Below are 22809 nucleotides of genomic sequence, written 5' to 3'. Positions count from 1 at the left end.
GCCTTATCAGATACCTTCTTCACCCTTTCGCCTGCCCTGCAGCCGTTCTCTAGTATAACAGCAGCTCACCCAATAGCAGCCGCTTCTGCCCGCCTTAAAACTCTACGATATTAGAGAAGCTTAGCCAACCACTGCCAGAGACATCAGTACCGCTACCATTCAGCACAAAACCACTTAGCAAAATACAACATATGTAAAGTTATTTCTTTTGTACGTTGTATGCATATATTAACTGTGTAGAAAGATTCTTTTAAATTAAAATAAACACGTTTCGAAATTGCAGGGCAGCGTGTTACCGAACATTAATTACTCTTCTCCAGACAGATTACATGCCTAGGGGGAAACCTCACAGAAACATGTCCCAACACATACATTTACGAATATTTGGACTTGCTTTGTCCAGGCTGCTAGCAAGACTTTCTCAGCTCCCTCTCCCTCTCTGCCCACTGAGAGCGCTCTCTCTTTAAAGTGCTTAAGTGAGCCCCTGCTCACTGGCTTCCATCACTTTTATTCTAGAAACACATTTGGAAAGCCTTTTTTAAAAGCCTTGCTACACCCAACGCTGTGGAATGGTTTAAGCCTTAAACCAATCCACAAGATCATGCACATGCAACAACCACAGCTGCCAGAGCCCTGCAGTTAACACAAGATTTCTGCCTGCGACACCTTTTGCGCCAGAAGAAGCAAAGCTCTTTTCAGTATTGGATGGTTTTAATTACAAAAATTCAGGGGCTGGCCCAGTTACTGGATGTAGACCGGGGAAATATCACAGCCCAGAACAGATATGTGTTAAATTCACATCAATCCAAGCAACTGGAACAAGAGCTGGGGTGTCTTGATTTATTTTCTATTGCCCCTGACTGCAAGCCAGTCTGAGATGTAGAGAAAAGGCCAAAACAACTGTACTGTATTGCTCTCCAGTAATTTGTTCTCTCTCTTTTTTTTTTTGCATCCACCCATCAAGACAACCCATTAATTCTCACACACTGGACTGGGGAACAGTCAGATTCTGACCTTAGCCCCATTTGCACATCGTGCTAAGCTAACCCAAACCATGGTTTAGTGTTGTGGTTTTCAAAGGTGTGCCGCACCACACTGGTGTGGCAGGAGAGGATGGCAAGTGTTGTGGGAAGATTCAAAGACATAGAAACATCTAAACATTTCAGTGTAGTATATTATAGTATAAATGGTTGTTGTTGTTTACAGATACCATTTCAAAATGACAGTGAGAGCATCAAGTGATACTGAGGACAAGCCTAGTTGTGATCCAGAATCTCCATTTGAACAGAGTGTTGGAGAAGACTCATTTATAATTCTATTTTGGGAATGATTCATGTTCTTATGTAGCTGTGTTGTTTTCCACTTTCTGGATGTCCCATGATCATATTACAAAGTAGTTGTGTTCTATGTTATAATACAAGCACTGCTAAGAGTTGTTTCTTTTTGTTTTGTTTTTAAAATAATATTTATTAGCATTTCAACACGGAAAAAATTACAAAAAAAAAAAAATACAAACAGATGCAAAACCAAAAAAGGAAAAAGAATTCAAAACGGTTAAAAAATAAATCCCTCTTTCTATTATCTTACCGCTCTTTTACTTATTTTCATGACTTCCTCACACCTCCCTTTTTTGTATTCCAGTTACAAATTGGTTCAGCAAATCCATACCCTCTTTGTTTACTCTTAAGTCTTTATCTTCACATCTTATAACTTCAAATTTTCATCTAATATCGATCCATTTTTACATGTCCCTATTTTATCTTATTGCTAAGACCACTTCATTTCATTCCAACATCATAGAGTTGCTTTTGTTTTACAATGTTTTTCTTAATAATAATAATAATAAATCAGTGTGGTGCGGGCAAATTTTTATTCTGAAAGTGTTTGGAACCACTGGCTTAGTGTGAACACACTGGTTCCCAAAGTCAGCACACCATGGCAGCTAAGCCAAAGTCTGACTTAGCATGTTGTCCAAATCATTCTTAGGGTTTCTCCTCTTAACCATGATCTATAGCCAAGGGGTGTGCTATGGTTTAGGTTGTAGTTAAGGTGGACAGATAACTTTAACCATAATCCCAGGTTTGGACAGTGTGTAGTGTGCCAATTGCACAGTCAATATGCTTCATTTCAGATCTGTCACCTTAATTCTACAAATTGCATGAGTGATAGGATGGTCGATCAGCCTTACAGATTGTTCCTGGTTATTTTAAATACATTTGAGTTCTTTTTTCTATATGAAAAGTGACACACCACAAATCTGGAGTGTGCCAAGGGAGAATCAGATGTGTGGCTCTTATGCATAGTTCCACGAGTCCCACTCTAGGACCTGGGAGCTGAAAACAATGCTACCCACTTTCTGCCAGCCTCCCAAAGTCTCCGGAAAGGATGAGTAGGGAGAAAGGTTTCATCACAATCAGAGGTACAACTAGCTAACAATGCCCTTTGCATGTGCCTGGCTGAAATGAATGGCGATTGCACAAAAGGGCAAGCAATGGGGTGAAGATGGGGGGAAACACTTCAGGAGGGTGCTGAATAGGGATGGATGACTCTGTCCTTTTCAGTTTCCAATCAGTTTCCCAATCCCAAGTTCAGCTGTTCTCATTTTCACAGTTGTTGGCAATTTTAAAAAAATCCTCATGAAAATTCCTCAACATTTTAGTACAATTTTTTCCTAACATACACCACTTTCATATGCAATTTTGATGGCTATAAATCATTTTGCAAGCAACTTCTCCAGATGCCTTTTACTTTTATTTTCAGTAAAATATGCATTTTTATGCACCCCCTGATATATACATATGTATTTGGGAGACCTGCAGTACAAAATTCACTGGTGGACACGTTCATACGGATTCACAAAGTGCAAATTAGGTGGTCTCTAATTTAAATGAAAACAGAAATAATCCCTGCCCCATTCCTAGCCCTGAACCACAAGGTGAATGCTGCTGCTTACTGACCTGGCTGGAGATCTGATTCCACCAACAAGTTCGGCTCACACTTTTAGAGCCTGGCTGTACAGTTTAAAAGCCACTCATAAGTTTCCCGCAAATACTTTTCCTGCCCAGGTCCAGCTTTTGCCACCACCACATTTGCTTAAAAGCAGGTGGTGATGTCGTCTAAACCACTGAGCCTCTTGGGCTTGCCGATCGGAAGGTCGGCGGTTCAAATCCCCACGACGGGGTGAGGTCCCATTGCTCGGTCCCTACTCCTGCCAACCTAGCAGTTCGATAGCAAACAAGTGCAAGTAGATAAATAGATACCGCTCCAGCGGGAAGGTAAACGGCGTTTCCGTGTGCTGCTCTGGTTTCGCCCAGAAAAACTGTCTGCGGACAAACGCCGGCTCCCTCAGCCAGTAAAGCGAGATGAGCGCCGCAACCCCAGAGTTGTTCGTGGCTGGACTTAACTGTCAGGGGTCCTTTACCTTTACCTTTTTTACTTCCAAGAGCAACTGAAATCAACAAATTACACTGGTAGGACTACAAGAAGTTTTGTAAGGAGAAATATATGAAGTGTTACAAAGTAGAAAAAGATAGAGATATTGGTTATGAGTTTGAAATGTAATAGGGAAAATAAGAAATGCATACTAAGAGATTAGACTGGAAGATTTTCAGACAGGACTGATGAAAGTCAAAAAAACTGAATAAGATGTAAAAGTATGTTTAATTACTGTTGAAAATGATATGTTAAAAAACTAATAAAAATTTATATATATATATATATATATATATATATATATATATATATATATATATATATGTAGAGAGAGAGAGAGAGAGGGAGAGAGAGAGACCCATGGGCACAAACAACTTATCAAAATGGAGGCTTCCACATATGCAAAGGGCATGTGAATTTGCCTGCTGCTGTACTCCACACTCTCCACTTAGCACAGAGGCTTTTGCAAAGGTCCATCCTTCCTGTGCCCAGCACCTGAGGGTCAAAATAAAATCTAAGAGTGACAGCAGCAGCCATGTAAATGCCATAGCCTCCAACATTTCTCCCCTTCCAAAATGATATTTTTACTCTTTATACCCCGCACATCTTACTTGGGTTGCCCCAGCCACTCTGGGCAGCTTCCAACATATATAAAAACACCATAAAACATTAAACATTAAAAAAAAAAAACCTTCCCAATACAGGATTGCCTTCAGATGGCTCGGGGGTCAAATAATTCCATACCCTCCAACATTTCTCCAATGAAAATAGGGTCATCCTAAGGAAAAGCAGGATCAAAACGGAAACCGGAACGGCTTCTCTAAATCAGGGGCGTCCCTGGAAAATAGGGAAACTTGGAGGGTCTGAAATGCACCTGTCCAGTTAATCTACTAAGCGAGGGGGTGGCATCTAATTTTTACAACACAGGACATGTGTGGGAGAAGCAGAGTGAAACGACTCATTTTCATATCCCATGCTCTTTCCCATTGGATACTTTTCTTTCTTTCCTGGCTCATACGCCGCCACCAACACACAGAGAGACACACTTTATGAGCAGATACATAAGAAAGCCATTGTGGTGACGGCCACTGTCACCTTTTGGCATTTGACTACAGTAAACTTACCAATCCCCATGTTCACCCGAAACCAGCGTGTAAACTGATTACTCCCCAATTTCAGGCTAGGCAGTGAATTGAGAGAACGGAGAGATAGGAGGCTGCGGATGAGCTATATATATAGTCACCAAAGCAGCGACAATTTCTTATATTTCTTGAGCTGGGGTATTGTGTGGAGGGGGGTTGGGTGTGGGGTTGTTGCTATTGTTGCTGTTGTGTTGTTTGTTTTTCTGTATCTTTATTTTCGATCTTGTTGGGATTTATGCGGAAATTGTTTAGTTTGGTTGTGCATTTTTAAATGTTTCATTTATTGTTTATAACTACTTTTATTATGTCGTAGCTATGTATTCCTCTCTTGCCGTAAGCCACCTTGAGCATGGTTTGAAGTCTGGAAAGACGGCATACAAACAAAATTATGTGTGCATGTATGCAGGATAATGTTTACTAAGAAAATCACTTCTTTTTCTTAAAAGAGCACAACCATCGACAGTACTCACGCACAGCCACACATTTTTAGAAGAAATTTATTGACAGCAGGCCAGCATTTTAGACCCCTTCTTCCATTTAAGTTCAGTGTCTTCTGTTTTACAATTTGGGAACAAACCATATTTTCTTCTTGCTTTCCTTCTCTCCCCCCCCCCCCCATTTTTCTCCTAGACTGTCACCTGACCTATGGTTATGCAGCGGATTAGGGTGTTGTTGTTTTTCACCCTAGCACAGTGATATGCCTTATGAAAGCTCAGACAAACTTCAACATGTGCCTCCACCAGCTTTCTCCTGATTCAAGCCACACTTTGCAGGTTTTCTAGGCTACAGTGAGTCACCACCCTCATGTTGGAGCATTTATTTGCAAGATCTGTCTGCCGCATCGCCCAAGGAACCAACTCATCGTTTTTCACTTTCACCACAAAACTGCCATAAAATGCCCGAATTGCCCCATGAACTTGACCTCTTGTTTTCTTCAAGGGGTCAATCTCGCATGGTGGGTTTGCACGCTTGCGCACATTCAGCCGAATCCAGCCCCTGCTTTGAATTGTTCGGAGGAATAAATAATTGTAGTCGCTCACACACAAGACACGCCATTTTAGGTGGGGCTTCTAAGACATAGCTGCTGAAATGGCAGAAAATAAAGGTGCTTTCATTATATTGTTTAATGAGGCTCACATACATAAGCTCTTCTCACTTCCAAATATTACGGAACTATAAAAAAAACCCTTTAAATTTTATAACCTATATTCTTTTTCATTTTTGCCCATTTCATTTTTATTTTTGGGGGGATGCGTCTTACAGCTTTTGGGTTTTACATTTTCAGACATTTCTTCACAAGTCAGAAGTAGTCTCATTATTGAAAAGAAGAAAGGACGGAACCCTGCTCTAAGTCCCTCTTGCTAACATTTATCTCAAATATTATCTTTAATGGTCTCCTTTCACAAACAGGGCAGGGCACAGAAAACTAGTGACATGATCAAAAAGAAGGCCGAAAGTCTCGAATGATTCATTTCTGAATTTCCTGTGCTATTCTGAATCTTGAAAAGCCACCTGAAATTGGGTCTGGCAACCGTAAGGACAGACCTTATTTGAGACATAGCAACCAGTGAAGCACCAAGCATGCGGGGGCAAGAGACTGGAAGCCATAAATCATCCCCAAAGCAGATTCAGGGACACTGAGAAGAGGGAGGAACGGATCTGTCAGTTCTCATTCCGTTACTCCCTTCTCCAACCTGAAATTCCTTCCTCCAAATCAGCTTGTGAGTTAGTTAGTTGTTTTTAAAGTCCTCATGAAACTTCATTAGCATTTAATGTGGATTTCTTTTATGGACACTTCCCCATAGTTTATGAATTACATGGATGAAGAACTGCACAGCAAAATCTGGAGACGAGAGAAGGGTGGTCCTGCTTTAGTTCCTGCGTTGTTTTTTGAAAGCGCAAATTATTCAGCCCACAGTAAACTGAGAGTGCAGTTTACTAGAGCTGGGCACTAAAACTCACAACCAAGGGCCCGGGCTCAGTGCAGAGAGTCAGCTTTGTATACTAAGTAGAACTGGCCGGTCCTGCGCACATGGACAGATGCCTTTATGCCATTAAACCCAGTACTGTCTGTTCTGACTGGCAGCTGTTCTCTAGGGGTCTTTCCCAGCCTTGCTGTCTGAGATCCTTTTAGCTGGAGCCACTGGGGGGGCTGAGCCCAGGGCGTTCTGCACACAAAGCATGGGCTCGACTGATAACCTACAACCCCCTTCTAAACCCCTAACAGCTGCAAGATCAGCAACACATGCTCGTCTGAGCTGCTCAGAACTCACTAATTGGGATCTTCCAAACGAGAGCTGTTTGTTCATCCCCGCATTTTTTCAATCTTTACCCAAGCTCTCTCTGGGACTTCCCTGTATTTCTAATAGCCTGGTGGGTGGCTGTGAAGTGTCCAGCTTTGAGGGTTGGGGGGGTGCACACGCTTGGGCAATCGGCAAACGCTGGAATTAATGGGAAACCTGAAAAGGACTTACAGACATTTTAAAGCAGATGAGACAACCACCCTCTTCAAGTTACAATCCCCGATAAGCCCAAAAGGGACATGGCTGCACTTGAACTACAAGCGAGTCGACGATTTGTGCTTCCCTTTGTTTATTTTTATTTTGCATTTATCTTAAAATATCTATGTGCCACTGCTCCGAGGAAAGCCTCACAAAGCGACTTAACAACAACAAAAAGTACATTTAAAAAAATGGTATTACTAAAACCAACAATAAAACAAAGTTCGCAAAAATAAAAACAGATTCAAAATTCCGATAACCTCCATCATTTTTCAACAAGCAGACATCAGCTAAGATGGTGGCGGCTATGTTACACCCCCCCCCCAAAAAAAAAACACCCCACAAATCTGTGCCAGCAGCAATGTACAGCAGTAAGCAAAGACACAGAGCTCAGCACAAAGAAGGCCTTCACACCATTCTTTCCACCCTTTTCCTGGAGTCCTGAAGATCCCTTAAAGATTTTGCCCAGATTTTGGCTGATACAGTCATGAACAAGTGGAAAAGGGAAGGAATTTATTCTACCATAGCTAACAAAATGATAGGTATTAGGGAGAGAAGGTCTTGTCGAAACTGACTTGGGAAGGAGGTGAGGATCCACCAACATAAATTTTCCATAAATTTGGTGCTGCTAACACAGCCATTTGACTGCACCTCCGGAGGCGCACTCCATTGTCTCTTGAGACAGACGGATGCCAGCACGGAGAGCCACACCTCTGGCGCTGCTGTAGACTTGAGCATGGCTTCGGTGGGGCGCTGCTAGTTTTTGCCCACCCTGAGCACTTCGGCTGTGAACCTTACATGGGCAAGTCTGCATCTATAGCGTGTTGTATAACACCCGTTCTCAATGATATTATGCAAAGCAGGAATTAACTGGAAGTAGGGAGGGGAAAACAGCCATCGAAGGCAGGGCAGTGGTGATTCATTCATGCTCTCGCTGAGTGCCAAAGCCAGTGGAAAATACCAGATCTGCCACACCCAAGGTCTGCATAGAGACCACTAGGCCACTTCATATGCACAAGGACAGGGCAAGAGAAAGCGTTTTAAGTGCCCGGAACAAAAAAATCCAAATGGAAACCCTTCCCACTAACTGACAATGGGGTAGAAACCATGACAGAGTTCTCCTCCCCAAGCCCCACTGGAGTGAACTGCCATGCTCTTGCCCAGCTGCGATTTACTTCTATGGAGCTTGCAAGAAATTTTCCCTGCGGTTTATTTTCCCACTGAAACCTTCCTCCCAGCCTACCCTGATTTTGAAACCTCATTTTGCCTATTGTGGGCATACTACCTCTGCAACCCAAGGACAGCCAGTTGCAGGAACTGGCCTGTGCATCTGTGAATGCTCAGTTAATCCTGGCGTTTCTGCAATGGCCCGTCTCTGCCAAGGCCAAGGGCCCTCGATACAGTCTCCACAGTCATCGAGCACTACGTGGATCACGCGTCTACAGCTCTCTTCCACTAGCTTCCTTCTTTGTTGCACCAATGCCTGATTTCCCCTCTCTGATTGGCCTGACCAATTTGGGGATTTCAGCAATAAGAAAGACACATAAACTGGGCAGTGGTATATTAAAAGCACCGACTGTCAGCCTACCGGATCAACTTTCAAACACGATCTGAAGTTCTATGCAGGGGTTCCTTTGTCCCCCTTCAGGCTGTAACACGCAGAGAGGCCCAGGTTCGAAATATGAAGCACCCATATCAAAAAGCAGTCTACACACACACACTCACACACACAGCCCATTTAATGGACTGCAGAGAAAGGTCATGGCCGGAGGAGAGGGTCAGAGGAAGAAATGCAGACAAATGTGGGCAAATGATCTTGGTACCCTGAACTATATCTTATTAATGGTGCCAGCCGCTGTGGTATCTCAAGGTAACACCCAAGCTTCCAGAGCAAATAGCTTATCTTGCAAACCCCTCCCAGGAATCAAGGAGACGAGGGGATACGTTGGAGAGGTTAGGAGCAGGGCAAAGGGAAGGGGAATTATTAGGAGGAAAGGCATATTCTCAAGTCCATGTTTTTCTTGTAATATTCAATACTATATAAGGCAGGGGTCAGCAACCTTTTTCAGCCGTGTGCCAGTCCACCGTCCCTCAGACCATATGGTGGGCCGGACTATTATTTTTTTTGGGGGGGTGAACAAATTCCTATGCCCCACCAATAACCCAGAGATGCATTTTAAATAAAAGCACACATTCTACTCATGTAAAAACACCAGGCAGGCCTCACAAATCACCCAGAGATGCATTTTAAATAAAAGGACACATTCTGCCTGTAAAAACAGGCTGATTCCCAGACCGTCCGTGGGCCAGATTGAGAAGGCGGTTGGGCTGGATCCGGCCCCTGGGCCTTAGGTTGCCTACCGCTGATATAAGGTATTTAGGGTGGCATCAAACAGATGACTGAATTGCTGTCCCGACTTTGGTTCCACATGGTATTTGGAATCAAACATCATCAACAACAACAGCAGCACCACAACACACACACAAAAGCCGTTCACCATGTGCAACACACCCATACACACCATGTGCAACACACCCGTACATGGTGATTCCCCAACAGCCACAGCCTGGGTTCTCGAGGTACATGCTTGTTTCGACACTTTGATGTTAGGAAGCAGGGCGGGATGTGAAAATTCTGTTCCCAAGAGCAGAAACAATTTGGTGTGGCAAACGCGAGCCCTTTGCCAGCTTCCCTCCTGCACACACATGTGGGGCTCTCACAGATCCAAACCACAGGCTGCAGGGGCCGGACTTTCACCCTTCATCATGACAATGGGGTAGGTACCCTTCTATGGGGGCTGTCTAGTCATTAAAAGAATTTGTAGATGACTATTTATTTGTCTTTTAAAACCAATTGATTCAGTAAATTCAAATCAACTTGTACTTTAATAAAATCTTCCTTTGGGGATTTTGAAGGAAATGTGACATAATTTACAGTGTAATCAATGAGACAAAAACCAAATATTTTCTTTTCATCCCCCTATTACATTAATACACCAGAACCAAAACCTCAAAAAAATTATTCTAAAATGCTTTTAATCAGTTTAAAATTGTGAACGATGTCATTATAAATATAATTGCTGTAATTTTCCCCCACTTTGAACCTATATATAGTAATTTTTCATCTCTTTGTACAGTTTGCAATGTATTTATCTGTCCAAGCTGTAATGTAAAACTTGAAAAATAAAAACTGTGGGGATTTTTTTTGGGGGGGCGAATTGCCAAGAATTCTTTGCCCCACCAATTAAAATTTGCCCTCACTAATGTAAATTGTCCTCCACCAGTTAATTGACGAAAGCTCGAGCTGACGGGGAAGCTACCAATTAACCTGAGCAAAGCTTGCAGTCCTGCCTTGCATTCATTGGCTAGCAATTGTTCCTCTAGCCTGAAACTTTGAGGAGATGCCGCTTTAGAATTTATACGGGTGTCGCGTTCGCCACAGCATTGCACTGGAGTTTAACACTATATAAAATGCAAAAAGAAGAACTTTGCATAGTGCCTTCTGGGTATGGGCACTTGAAAATAAATAAATGAATGAATCAATAAGTAAGTAATCGTTGGCAATAGTGAGAATAATAGAGCTACACTTTACTTGTTAATCATGGGGAGCATCAGGGCAGACAGCACAAACACACTTGGAGAAGTTCTTCTTCAATAACAGAGAAAAGGAATGGGAAACCAGAGGGCAAACACTTATTTCCCCCCTTTCCTCCTTTTATAAAGTGCTGTGCCTTGAGAGAGGAAGGGCACATCTTGTGTTGATGCCTGCCTCCTTACCCTCTTCCAAAAGAAAAGGCCCTCCCCATATTGTCCACTAATAATTCCCCCCTGATCGGAAAACTCAAGAGACATTAAACACATTCAGCTCAGAAGACAAGGATTTGGACGGTCACAATGTTGTGTTATTCGATTAGCGGTGGTGATGGGAGGAGGGCCGATAAATTGGAAAAGGGACCGCATGGCAAGGGTCCCCACTGCTAAAATCCACTTCCTCACTTCAGCCTACATCAAAGTACATCATGCTCACATCCTGACATGCTCACAAGTTTCCACAAGGACTTGTAGGATTTCATCTATTCCCTTTTTCCTCTTTTAGGAGATTTCCTCCATATTCAGCCATTTGAAACAACCCTGGCTGTAGCTTCTACTTCTGAAACCGAGGCTAGACTCCCTAGGAGTGCAAATTAGGGGAAAGAAGTGAACATTTGCAGAAGTGACCCGAGCAGGAATCATCTCCAAGATGCTAAGGGCCAGAACGCATGTGACGCAGTAAGAACCATGAATGGATGTCCCGACATCGTTTTAAAGCTCAAAATTTAAAACGTACTTGTATATATATTTTTGCCTAGGGATGCTCGCCCAGAGGGAAAGGGTTAAACAGCCCTCCCCTCCAGTACAGCTTCTCTACCCCAAAGTGAGTTTGTGCAAAGGGAGGCTATAGCAGCTTTTATATAAATGAGAGAGAGAGAGAGGTAATGAAATAATCTTAAACAGAACAAATGTAGTATTTCAATGAGGCAAGTGGGGGGTGGCAGAAATATCTGATATACATCTGTCTCCCAATGGGGCACACTTTCCCCTATGCAAGCCTGATGGAAGTCATTTTGCTCAAGCTTGCATTTTCCCCTCCAGGCACCAAATGTCTTTGGCCACCCTTAATAGTGAAAAGTTGGGGGACCCTAAATATGTGACTCGCTGCAGACCAAAACGAAAGGGAGAAAAGTGTCGATATAAATTTGCCATTCTGTCTGTCCCTGGGCACACCAGCAATGCCACAAGTCTACTATCAACAAGCATGTCTGGGCTTCAAGAATGGAAAATATGAAAGGGAGTGGCCCTGAAATTTGCAAAGGACCATCCGTCCCGGCAGAAGCAATTTCACGCGGAAAATGGAGAAGTAAATCTACGAGGAAAGAATGAATCATGCTCCCTATGGGTGTGAGCCAGGCAGAGTGTGTGACTGGTGCCATTTTGAGGGTACCACTGACGAGGAAGTGCCCCCACCCAAAACTGATGCCTCATCATGTTCCAATTGTCCTTATATAACTTAGCTGTGGGCGGTTATACAACCTCAAAGGAGACTCAACGGAGGGGGAAGCCACTCAACATTCCCAGCCAAAGTTATGTCTCTCTTTCTTTTGTCTTTTTTTTGCCAGATTCACCAAGGAGGTTGGGTTGTTTACCTCCACCCTGCTGCTTATGTGGGGACGTGTTACCACGTCTCTTTATGGCCTGGACACATTTCAACCCGAATGAAGTTTTCTCAACATACCACAATTCCCCCACATCTCATGCACATACGCATGGGAAAGGAGCTTATCGCTGAGACAAGCACCATGCGCGCCTGGGAACTAGCATGCTCCAGGAGAGGTTCTGTCCTCTCAAACGGTGTCTGAAACATCCTCATCAACCCCCACTGTATTTTGCCACGCCGGGTTACGGAAAAATTGTACCATATTAATCATATTAATGCAGATTTCCGCCCAGGCAGAATCTTTCTGCAGGACTAACATTCTCCTGCATGCCTGCTCTGGACTTCAGCCTTACAAAAGCCAGAGCACACTTGGAAGTGGTCAGAAAGGCCTGTTGTAAAAATGGGGCAGGTGCCTTCGTTCTATACCAGCTGTACTTGCAATTGACACTGTGGGGTTAAGCAAATTCATGTACGCACCTAGCAAAGTTAGTAGCAGCACTTGCTAAAGTCATTCTTCCTGAAGGGGCTTCTGTTAGGATCTAAAGAGCAAGAATGCAGTTTAACCAACTTTCATCTTTCTTTTTCTCTTTCTCTCTCTCTGTCTCCCTAGTGAAACACTTCAAGGGGATTTCGGGTGTGTCCGGCACCGTTCTCAACTACGCCAGTCCACGGTCAAAGGAAGACCCCATGACTGTGATAAACTCCTGCCTGCACCAGCAGCAAGTCCTAAACGTGGCCCCCAGTAGAAGAATTCCCCCCGTACTTTCCCCCAGCTGCCTTCTGAATTACATTTTTTTAAAGAAAGTGAATGAGATTTATGACGCAAATCCCCTTCATTATGAAACCAAACACCATCCAAGAACATTTTGCCGCCGTGGGGAGCAATTTCTAGACGACACACAACACATGCTGAAATACTTTTTTTTTAAAAAAATTGTAGCTGAAGAGCCAGATTGCAAGATGCAGAGAAAACCGCAAAAAAGTTAGTGCTTACCTAGCAATCTGAATGTTCCTGGTAAGAAGGTCCCAGCTGCTGTATAATTCCTCCTTGAAAGAGAGAGAGAAAAAGGGCAAGAAGATAAGAGAGAGAGAGGGAGGGAGAGAGAAGGAGAGAGAGAGAGAGCTGCCAAGAGTCTGAGCTGGGAACTTACCACTGAAAGTCACTGACTTTTAGTCAAAGAAGGGAAATCCTTTTTAAAACCTTAGCCCCTCCCAGGCCAGTAATTGTGAGGGCAGACAGATGAGGCAGGACGTAGGAGGGGCCTCTTTACTGTAATGTGTGTGTGGAATAGGAATAACACCCTTTCATGTCTGCAAACTGGCAGTCAACATTCCTGCTCCATGGTATTTGGGGCTGAGGCCGTCGGTATTTCGGGAGTCAAAATGATTCTGGGTTACAAGGGGAGGGGGAATCAAGGTTATCCTAGGACACATGGAGAGTTGCCGGTCTCTAGGGTGGACTGCTGGAACGTAGCATATGCTGCTCGGAGCTGGATTCTCATCCCAAAACGACTGGGTGCCGACTATTGTTTTCTCTTTTCCACCGTGTTTCCTTTTGAAACCCAGATAGTTATCGTTTTTGACCTGGGACAGAATGCAATTTTGCATATCCTGTCTTTTAGACCTGGTTCTCAATCTGGGCCTGGCCTGCTCTTCTGGCTGCCCATTGCGGGGTTCACATGCCTCAAATGGTTCTCTGTTAAAAAAATGGTCTGCATGTACAAAATTCAATGTGAGAGGAAACGGTTCACTTCTAGCCTAACCTCCTCCCTGACATGTTAGTTCTCCATGTGCAAGGACTGTGTGTGTCAATACAAAAATAATTCTGCCATCTGGGCAATCTAAAGGGAATAAAGATTAGCTACTGGTTTGCCATTTCTGTGAGAACCAGGTCTCAGCCACTTCTGGGACTAATGAACCCTACATATGATTGGTGCATCCTGAGAAATGTGTGTTTAATATGCCTTGCTTGCTTGTCCTGAGGAACTCTGCGAGTAGATTGTCAATAAGTTAAGTTTTCCAGTTTGACTTTACTTGTTCCGATTGTTTTCTAATGACGGTTAAAGACATTTTCCAGCCCATACTGAATTCCTACCAGAGCCTCAGTATTGTGTAGATAAGGAAGGCTGGAGGTAACCAAGACATGTTTCCCCTGGTATGGTCCAGTGTAGCGAGACTAATTTGCTCTCCGGGACTCGGCAGCTGCAATATGAACAAAACCAGTTCATATTTCGTGGAATTTACTGCTTTTCTGGGTCATCAAGATGCACAGTTAGGTTTGGCGCTAATTATGGGCGCAGCCCCACCTCTGAGTCATTTCAGAGAAGCTTGTGCAGAACCAGTTCTTACTGGATTATGTGCACCCTTGGTTGTACGTATTTTGGCTGTTCAGAGAGTTGCTCCAAAGAGCCGCCTTTGGTTGAAGCCATCTGGCATATACTTTTTGGGTTGGGTACAGGCAAGAGGATGTAGAGCTGAAACAAGTAAGATCTGTTCAGGTTCATGAGTCAGATACGGATCTTTGTGAACAATCTTTTCTGCCTTTGACTCTGGGAGCTCTGTTGTGTTCCTTCAGAATCAGTTTGTAGGGGCCACAGCTCGGAGGTAGCACCCCTAGTTTCATTCCAAGACATCAGTAGCAAGTCTGAGAAAAGATGTGAAGACCTGGGGTCAAAAGTGATAGATCTGAGTTAGGCACAACCCACACTGCTGTTCCCGTGTGGTCACTACCAAATGAAACCATCACAAATTGATAGTTTTTGACAAAGTTGTGATTCTTGCATTCCAGTATCCCTAGTGTCAGGAATTTCAAAGGTTTCCCAGGGTCTGGCAAGCTGTGATCGTGACAAATTCACAGCGCCTCTTCCCGTACTTCAAGGGTCATCGCCAAGAACCTTCTGATCTCCACCCAGAGCACCAACTCGGTTGCAAAAGGGAAGGAAGTTTAAAACGAAAATGAGAAAATAACATTCCAGTCAATTCTCAGCTCCACAGCCTTCTCTTACAGTGTTGAGAAGCAAGATCCATGCCACAAGACATGCTCGACTCCAGCACTGTGACCCTCTACCAGAAGAAAGGTTACTAACATGTAACAACCACTATGGAATCTCCCTGCTGAGTACTGTGGGGAAAGCCTTAACCCATGTAGTTCTCAACAGATTACATTCACTCCCTGACAGGTCTATCCCAAATCACCAGGGGTGCCAACTTGAATAAAATATCAATAATAATAAAAATAATCAATCACAAGATCTCTCTCTCTCTCTCTCACACACACACACACACACACACAATTTGAATGGTAATGCCCATTAACTTTGGGGGGCAGGGCCCCTCAAATATTTTATGGGGGGGGGAGCGAAGGGACCTTGGCTCCTAGGAGTTGGCTCCTATGCAAGTCACAAGACTGCTTTTGAGCTCTGAGGTCAACAGTTGACATGATTTGATCACTGTGTCAGCTGCAGGAGAAATGCCAAGAGCAGAGGCGCCCCATGTAAATCGCCTTCATAGACCTGACAAAGGGCTTTGACCTCATCAGCCGAAAATGATTCTTCACACTGCTCAATAAGATAGGATGCCCACCTATACCCCGTGAGATGATCATGCCCTTTCACAAAAACATGCACAGCATCAAGTATGACGGCTCATCCTTGGAGCCTCAGAGAGCTGTGTTCTCACTCCAACTCTCTTTGGCATGTTCTTCTCCCTGTTGCTCTCAGATGCCTTCAGCTCAACAGAAGACAGTGTGTACATCCATTCAAGAAGCAATGGAGGCCTGTTTAACCTGGCACGTCTCCACCCAAGACAAAAGTGTGGCGGGTCCTGTGAGATGTTGTTTGCATATGACGCAGCCTTGACTGTGTGCTCTGAGGAAGCTCTACAGAGACTCATCAGCTGTTTTGCCCAAGCCTGCATGGAGTTTGGCCTCACCATCAGCTTGATGAAGACCAACATCCTGGGTCAAGATGTCACCATCACTCCATGCATCAGCATTGGTGACCACATGCTTGAGGTGGTAGGTGATTTTGTCTACCTGGCCTCCACCATAACTAGCAACCTCTCCATCGACTCTGAGCTGGACAAGCATGTTGGCAAGGCAGCTACAGCAATGACTTGCCTCTCCAGAAGGGTATGGGAGACTGTGATGCTGTTGACCACAATGAAGATCTACCAGTCATGTGTATTGAACATGCTACTTTATGGGAATGAGATGTGGGCAGCTTATACCTGCCTGGAGCAATGCCTCAACGCCTTTCACATGTGCTGTATCACATAGCAGGACAGAGTCTCAAACAAAGATGTGCTATCCCACTTCTTTCCCACATCTTTCTTTGTTCATGTAGGACAGCAAAAAGAACCACTAGCCTGGCTAGCAACAAGAGTTCCAGCAAATGCAGCTTTTATCAGCCCTGAAGCATGATGAGGCTACACTTGCTGAAATTTCTCTTCCTTAAAAATCTCTACGGCACTAGAGGCCTGTTCTGGGGTGTGCAGGCCATTGAAAGGCTTGGGATCTCAAACTGATAATTTTCAGCACCATCAGCAAACTACAATTCTCAGGATTCTTTGAGGGAAGCTGGGGCAGTTAAACTATTGTACTGTATAAACAAAAACAGAATCAGAGTAAAAAAGGTGTTGGTGCACCTCTACGGTATGTTCAAGCCCTACCCCAAATCCTGTGTCTCTTCACCATGGCCATTTCCCAACCTCCAGTTAAGACACGCCATTGAAAACAGCACAGAGGAACCCAAGTTCAGTGCCAAAAGTGTTGTGTTCCCACACCAAGGATAAAACTGTGGCCATCGCCTTTAGAATGAGTACCAAAGATTTCAAAATGCGCATGAAATGTCACTTGTTCTGTCCAGCCAGCAGGCAGAGGGGAATCACCTCTGATGCCTCTCTCTTTATACCCCTATCCACACCGTTGCTCCCAGTGGCCTCCTTGCATTTCCTTCAGCAAACCCTCTCTATTTATGGACAGCATCTGGAAGGGCCTTGCGCAGGCTTGGGGCCAGCTGCAAAGAGCCAGAGTCTTCAGAGGCTGCCTTAAGCCCTGTCCCGTAGGTCCCTCCTTTGGTCTTTGAATCCAGCGTTGAGTCACATACTCGGTGCTGCCCAGCAGTCCCGGACCTCAGTCGTAAATCCTTTTCACAGTAGTTGCCTTCCCAAAAGTGTGTTCCTGTGAAGATCAAAGATTTATGGTGTGCGCATGCAAGAGAAAGAGGGCTAATTTCAGGCATGTATGGTGTGCTTCATGCGCCCACTTTGTCCTGTTCAAATGCACCCCTGTGTTCTAATTTTGCAACGGAAGTGAGTGTACTCGGGATCTTTTAACGGTTAATGCATAGTTTTTTCTGTATCAATTCCAAAGTCCATATTGGGGCAATGCCATCATTAAGCCAACCAAAAGAGTTCTGGGGAAATCAAAAGCTTACACATTACTTTATGGCATTTTGGTTGGCCTAACAAAGGCCTTGCCCTAATATGGACCTTGGATTTTTTCTTATGGGCCAGCAGAGCTACCTTTATTCTCTGTATTAAGTTATCCTGAGTACCAAACACTCTTTATTAAGAGTTACAGATAGGTAGCCGTGTTGGTCTGCCATAGTCAAAACAAAATAAAAAAATTCCTTCCAGTAGCACCTTAAAGACCAACTAAGTTAGTTCTTGGTATGAGCTTTTGTGTGCATGCACACTTCTTCAGATACACACTTTCTGAAGAAGTGTGCATACACACGAAAGCTCATACCAAGAACTAACTTAGTTGGTCTTTATTAAGAGCGTAAGAGCTATGCCCATTTGATCTAGCCGTTGCAGCATTTTTTGCAAGAATCTTGGAAACTAGCCGTTTCCAGTAGTTCACCAGAGGACCAGTGCTCTTTCAGCCGATTCCTTCCCTGCTTCCTCTCTTCAGAAGCCACCTGCGTATCCCCAGAAGAGACACAACATCCTCCCTCCGGGGCCCCAGGCCTTTGCTAAGCTCACTCCACCCTGCTACCAACTTCTCCCCTTACTTTGGGTGTGGCCATTTCTGAATGGCAAAGTTATTTGTGCCAACTGTAGGGAAGCTGTTCTGGGTTCAGTTTCCCATCCCCATTGTTTCCCACCTTGGATGATGATGGCAGGAAGTTCAGAATTTAAAAATGAATAAAATAAATTAAATAAAACAATTCTTTGTTTTTCTGCAGGCGTCACCTTGTAGGCATGTGCCAATTCTAGAAATGGAAGCTATTAGTAACAGCTTCTGCTTGTCTAGAATAGCATTTATTTATTTATTTATTTACTTACTTACTTACTTACTTACTTAAAAAGGTAAAGGTACCCCTGCCCGTACGGGCCAGTCTTGACAGACTCTGGGGTTGTGTGCCCATCTCACTTAAGAGGCCAGGGGCCAGCGCTGTCCGGAGACACTTCCGGGTCACGTGGCCAGCGTGACATCGCTGCTCTGGCCAGAGCCAGAGCCAGAGCCAGAGCCAGAGCCGCACACGGAAACGCCGTTTACCTTCCCGCTGGTAAGCGGTCCCTATTTATCTACTTGCACCCGGAGGTGCTTTCGAACTGCTAGGTTGGCAGGCGCTGGGACCGAGCAGCGGGAGCGCACCCCGCCGCAGGGATTCGAACCGCTGACCTTTCGATCGGCAAGCCCTAGGCGCTGAGGCTTTAACCCACAGCGCCACCTGCGTCCCTACTTACTTACTTACTTACTTATTATTGAATTTATATACTGCCCTAAACCCGGAGGTCGCAGGGCAGTTGACAGAACAAAATCAATATATAAAACTACAAAAATATATTGCCCTCAAACAATCCGACCACTACACAAACACAATATCAGCATGCTTGATAAGAAATCCTGAAAAGAAAAAGATTCACTAGGAATCTATCCCTGTCCCATAAAAAGGTAAAGGGACCCCTGACTGTTAAGTCCAGTCGTGGACGACTCTGGGGTTGCGACGCTCATCTTGCTTTACTGGCCGAGGGAGCCTGCAGACAGCTTCCAGGTCATGTGGCCAGTATGACTAAGCTGCCTCTGGAGAACCAGAGCAGCACACAGAAACGCCGTTTACCTTCCCGTCGGAGCGGTACCTGTTTATCTACTTGCACTTCATGCTTTCGAACTGCTAGGTGGGCAGGAGCTGGGACTGAACAACGGGAGCTCACCCGTCGCGGGGATTCAAACCGCCAACCTTCTGATCGGCAAGCCCTAGGCTCAGAGGTTTAAACCACAGCGCCACCCATGTCCCAGTTCCCTGTCCCATAAGTGATGATGTTCTTTTTTAAAAAAAATAAAAAGTGTCCCGTCCCGTTAAAGCACACACTTTCCCACAGAAGGCTTTTTTTTCTAGCTGGAATTCACCAGAACTCAGTTCCGGCACCTCTCAGGTGAGTGCCATTGCCACTGTAAGAGAATAAAGGAGGTGTTTGTGGTGAGTTCTGGCACCTCTTTTTCTAGAAAAATAGCACTGGGTACGGCACAGCTGGGAAGTGAAGTGTTGGTGCATGAGAGAGTGCGCTTATCACACAGACAGAGGTTGAGCTCGGTTCAGATTAAGCAGCTGTTTGGGACAGTTTCTCTCCATGGGACGCAGCAGCCCAGTCTGCACGGAACTCTAAGCCAAAACATGGCATCAGGATTGGCGGAGGAGCAGAACAGCTGTGATCTTCACTCATGTAGTTGCTCATTCACAAGAAACCATGGTTTGGTTCAGCATGATGAGTGAACCGGTGAGGCGACTGACCCAAGCGGTGGGTTAAAGTTCCATTAAGGGCCAAGCTACATGTGGCAGAAGCTGTCAGGTGTTTTCGTTTTGGTCCGTGTTTAAGTAGCAAGAGGGGTGTCTCATTTTTAGGATACAATGTTTGTGGCTTTAAGAGAAACTAAGCACAACTTTGCGAATGTATTCAGAAACATTTGTCTCTTGAACATACAGTGGTACCTCGGGATGTGAATGGGATCCATTCCGGAACCCCATTCGCATCCTGAAGCAAATGCAACCCGCGTCTGCACAGGCACGGGTCGCGTTTCGCACTTCTGCGCATGTGCATGACGTCATGTTGACCATCTGCGCATGTGCGCATGGCAAAACCCGGGTCGCATACGGAGAGGACCTTCAAAAAGGAATTGAATCACCCTCTGGGCCTGGAGCACCAGCGGTACCTGCACCCTTGGAACCGGAAGATCCAGCGAATAAGACACCACCCCCAGGAAAATAACCAGATTTATTTAGGATGTCTCTGCAACTTTTGAGTTGGAATATAAATGGCTGTAATATTCCGGAAAAAAAGGAGGAAAATTTCCCACATATTAAAAAAGGAACAATTGGATATTATTTGCCTACAAGAAACTCACGTGATTAGGCTCCACAGAAAAGTGTTAATAAATAAAAGACTTGGCCAGGAATTTATATCTTCAGATAGAGTAAAGAAGAGAGGGGTGGTGATATATGCAAAAGAGAGCCTGTCACCTAAACTTTTATTTAAAGATGAATATGGAAGAATTTTAGCAATTGAGATACAACATCAAGGAGAGAAGATCTTGATATTAGGAATTTATGCACCAAACGAGGGGAAATCGGAATTTTACAAGAAGCTGCATGAGACTATGCTGGATTATCTGGACTATGATAACATCATTATGATGGGAGATATGAATGGGGTCGTATCAACTAACATGGATAAGTCACAAAGCCAAAATGTTACAAAAGATGGCAGACTACCAAAGACTTTTTTTGAAATGACTGACAATATGGACTTGATTGACATTTGGAGAACGAAGAACCCCTTGGGAAGAGAGGGAACATTCTTCTCTGAAGCCCAGCTGACTTGGACAAGAATCGACCAAATATGGATATCTAGAGGTCTGGCACCTAAGGTTAGAAAGGTGGAAATCTGCCCAAAGACCTGCTCCGACCATAATGCACTAAAGATGGACATGACACTACTACCAACCGGCTCCTTTAGATGGAAGATGAATGACAATTTGTTTAGAGATCAGGAGATTATTAAGAAGGCCCAAAAAGTTTTGAAAGATTATTTTGAGATAAATTTGAACACTACGGTGGAAAAAAGAATCATCTGGAATGCAAGTAAGGCTGTGATGAGGGGGTTCCTGATTCAACAGAATGCTGTAAAGAAAAGGATACAAAATGAGAGGAAAGACAAAATCTTGGAGAAAATTAAAGAATTAGAGAAGAAGTTAAGATCAAATCCGAAGTCACAGCCGACTCTGAAAAAAATTAAACTTCATCAAGCCCAATATTCTAAATTGATAAATCAGGAAATAGAGTGGAAGATTAAATTAATGAAACAAAAAACTTTTGAATCGGCGAATAAATGTGGAAAACTGCTAGCTTGGCAGCTGAAGAGGAGACAAAAACTAAATACAGTTACAAATTTAGAGATTGAAGGAAGAAATATTCAGAACCCTGTGGACATTAGAAAGTGCTTCCAGAGATACTTCAAAAAATTATACACTCAAGGGCCACAAGACGAGGTCGAGATTAAACAATTTCTGGAAAAAAATGGGCTACCAAAATTGTCACAAGAAAATAGATCAATCCTGAACTGCAAAATAACACGACAAGAGATTGAACAAGCCATTCAGAATATGCAAATGGGCAAATCTCCAGGGCCAGATGGGCTGACCTCCAAGTATTATAAGACATTAAAAGACTATTTGATACAACCACTGATGGAGGTTAGCAATGAAATTATGGAGGGGAAGAGGGCGCCGGAATCGTGGAAGGAAGCCTTTATCACATTGATACCAAAATCGGAAGCTGAAAAGACACAACTTAAGAACTATCGTCCCATCTCTCTTTTAAATGTGGATTACAAAATATTTGCAGACATTTTGGCAAGTAGACTTAAAAAAGTTTTAAATGAAGTAATTCACAAGGACCAGGCAGGCTTTCTCCCAGGTAGACACTTGTTTGCTAATACAAGGAACATTATTGATATCTTGGAACTTTTGCAAACAGATATAAATACAAAAGCAGTGTTAATTTTTATAGATGTGGAGAAGGCCTTTGACAATATTTCCTGGAAATTTATGAAGGGAAATTTAAAAGAAATGGGAGTGGGACGGGGTTTTGAGAATGGGATTGATGCAATATATTCAGAGCAAAAGGCTAAATTGATAGTCAACAATGTGGTTACAGAAGAGTTTAAAATCGAAAAAGGAACACGACAAGGCTGCCCTATTTCCCCTTTGCTATTTATTTCGGTTCTGGAAGTGCTCTTGAATATGATTAGAGGGGACCGGTTGGTGGAAGGAATTCAGGTCGGAGAGAAACAATATAAACGTAAAGCTTTCGCAGATGACCTAGTTTTGACCCTGCAGGAGCCAGAATCTAGTACGAAAAGAGTATTACTATTGATTCAAGATTTTGGTCGGGTGGCGGGATTTAAATTAAACAAACAGAAAACTAAGGTATTGGGGAAAAACTGGACAGATACAGAGTCAGAACGGTTTCAGAAAGAGACAGAACTAAATGTGGTTAAAAAAGTAAAGTACCTAGGGGTAAACATAACAGCAAAA

The sequence above is a fragment of the Podarcis cretensis genome (assembly GCF_951804945.1).
Source record: "Podarcis cretensis genome assembly, chromosome: 17".
Classification (NCBI taxonomy): Eukaryota; Metazoa; Chordata; class Lepidosauria; order Squamata; family Lacertidae; genus Podarcis; species Podarcis cretensis.
This window is presented reverse-complemented; position numbering follows the sequence as displayed.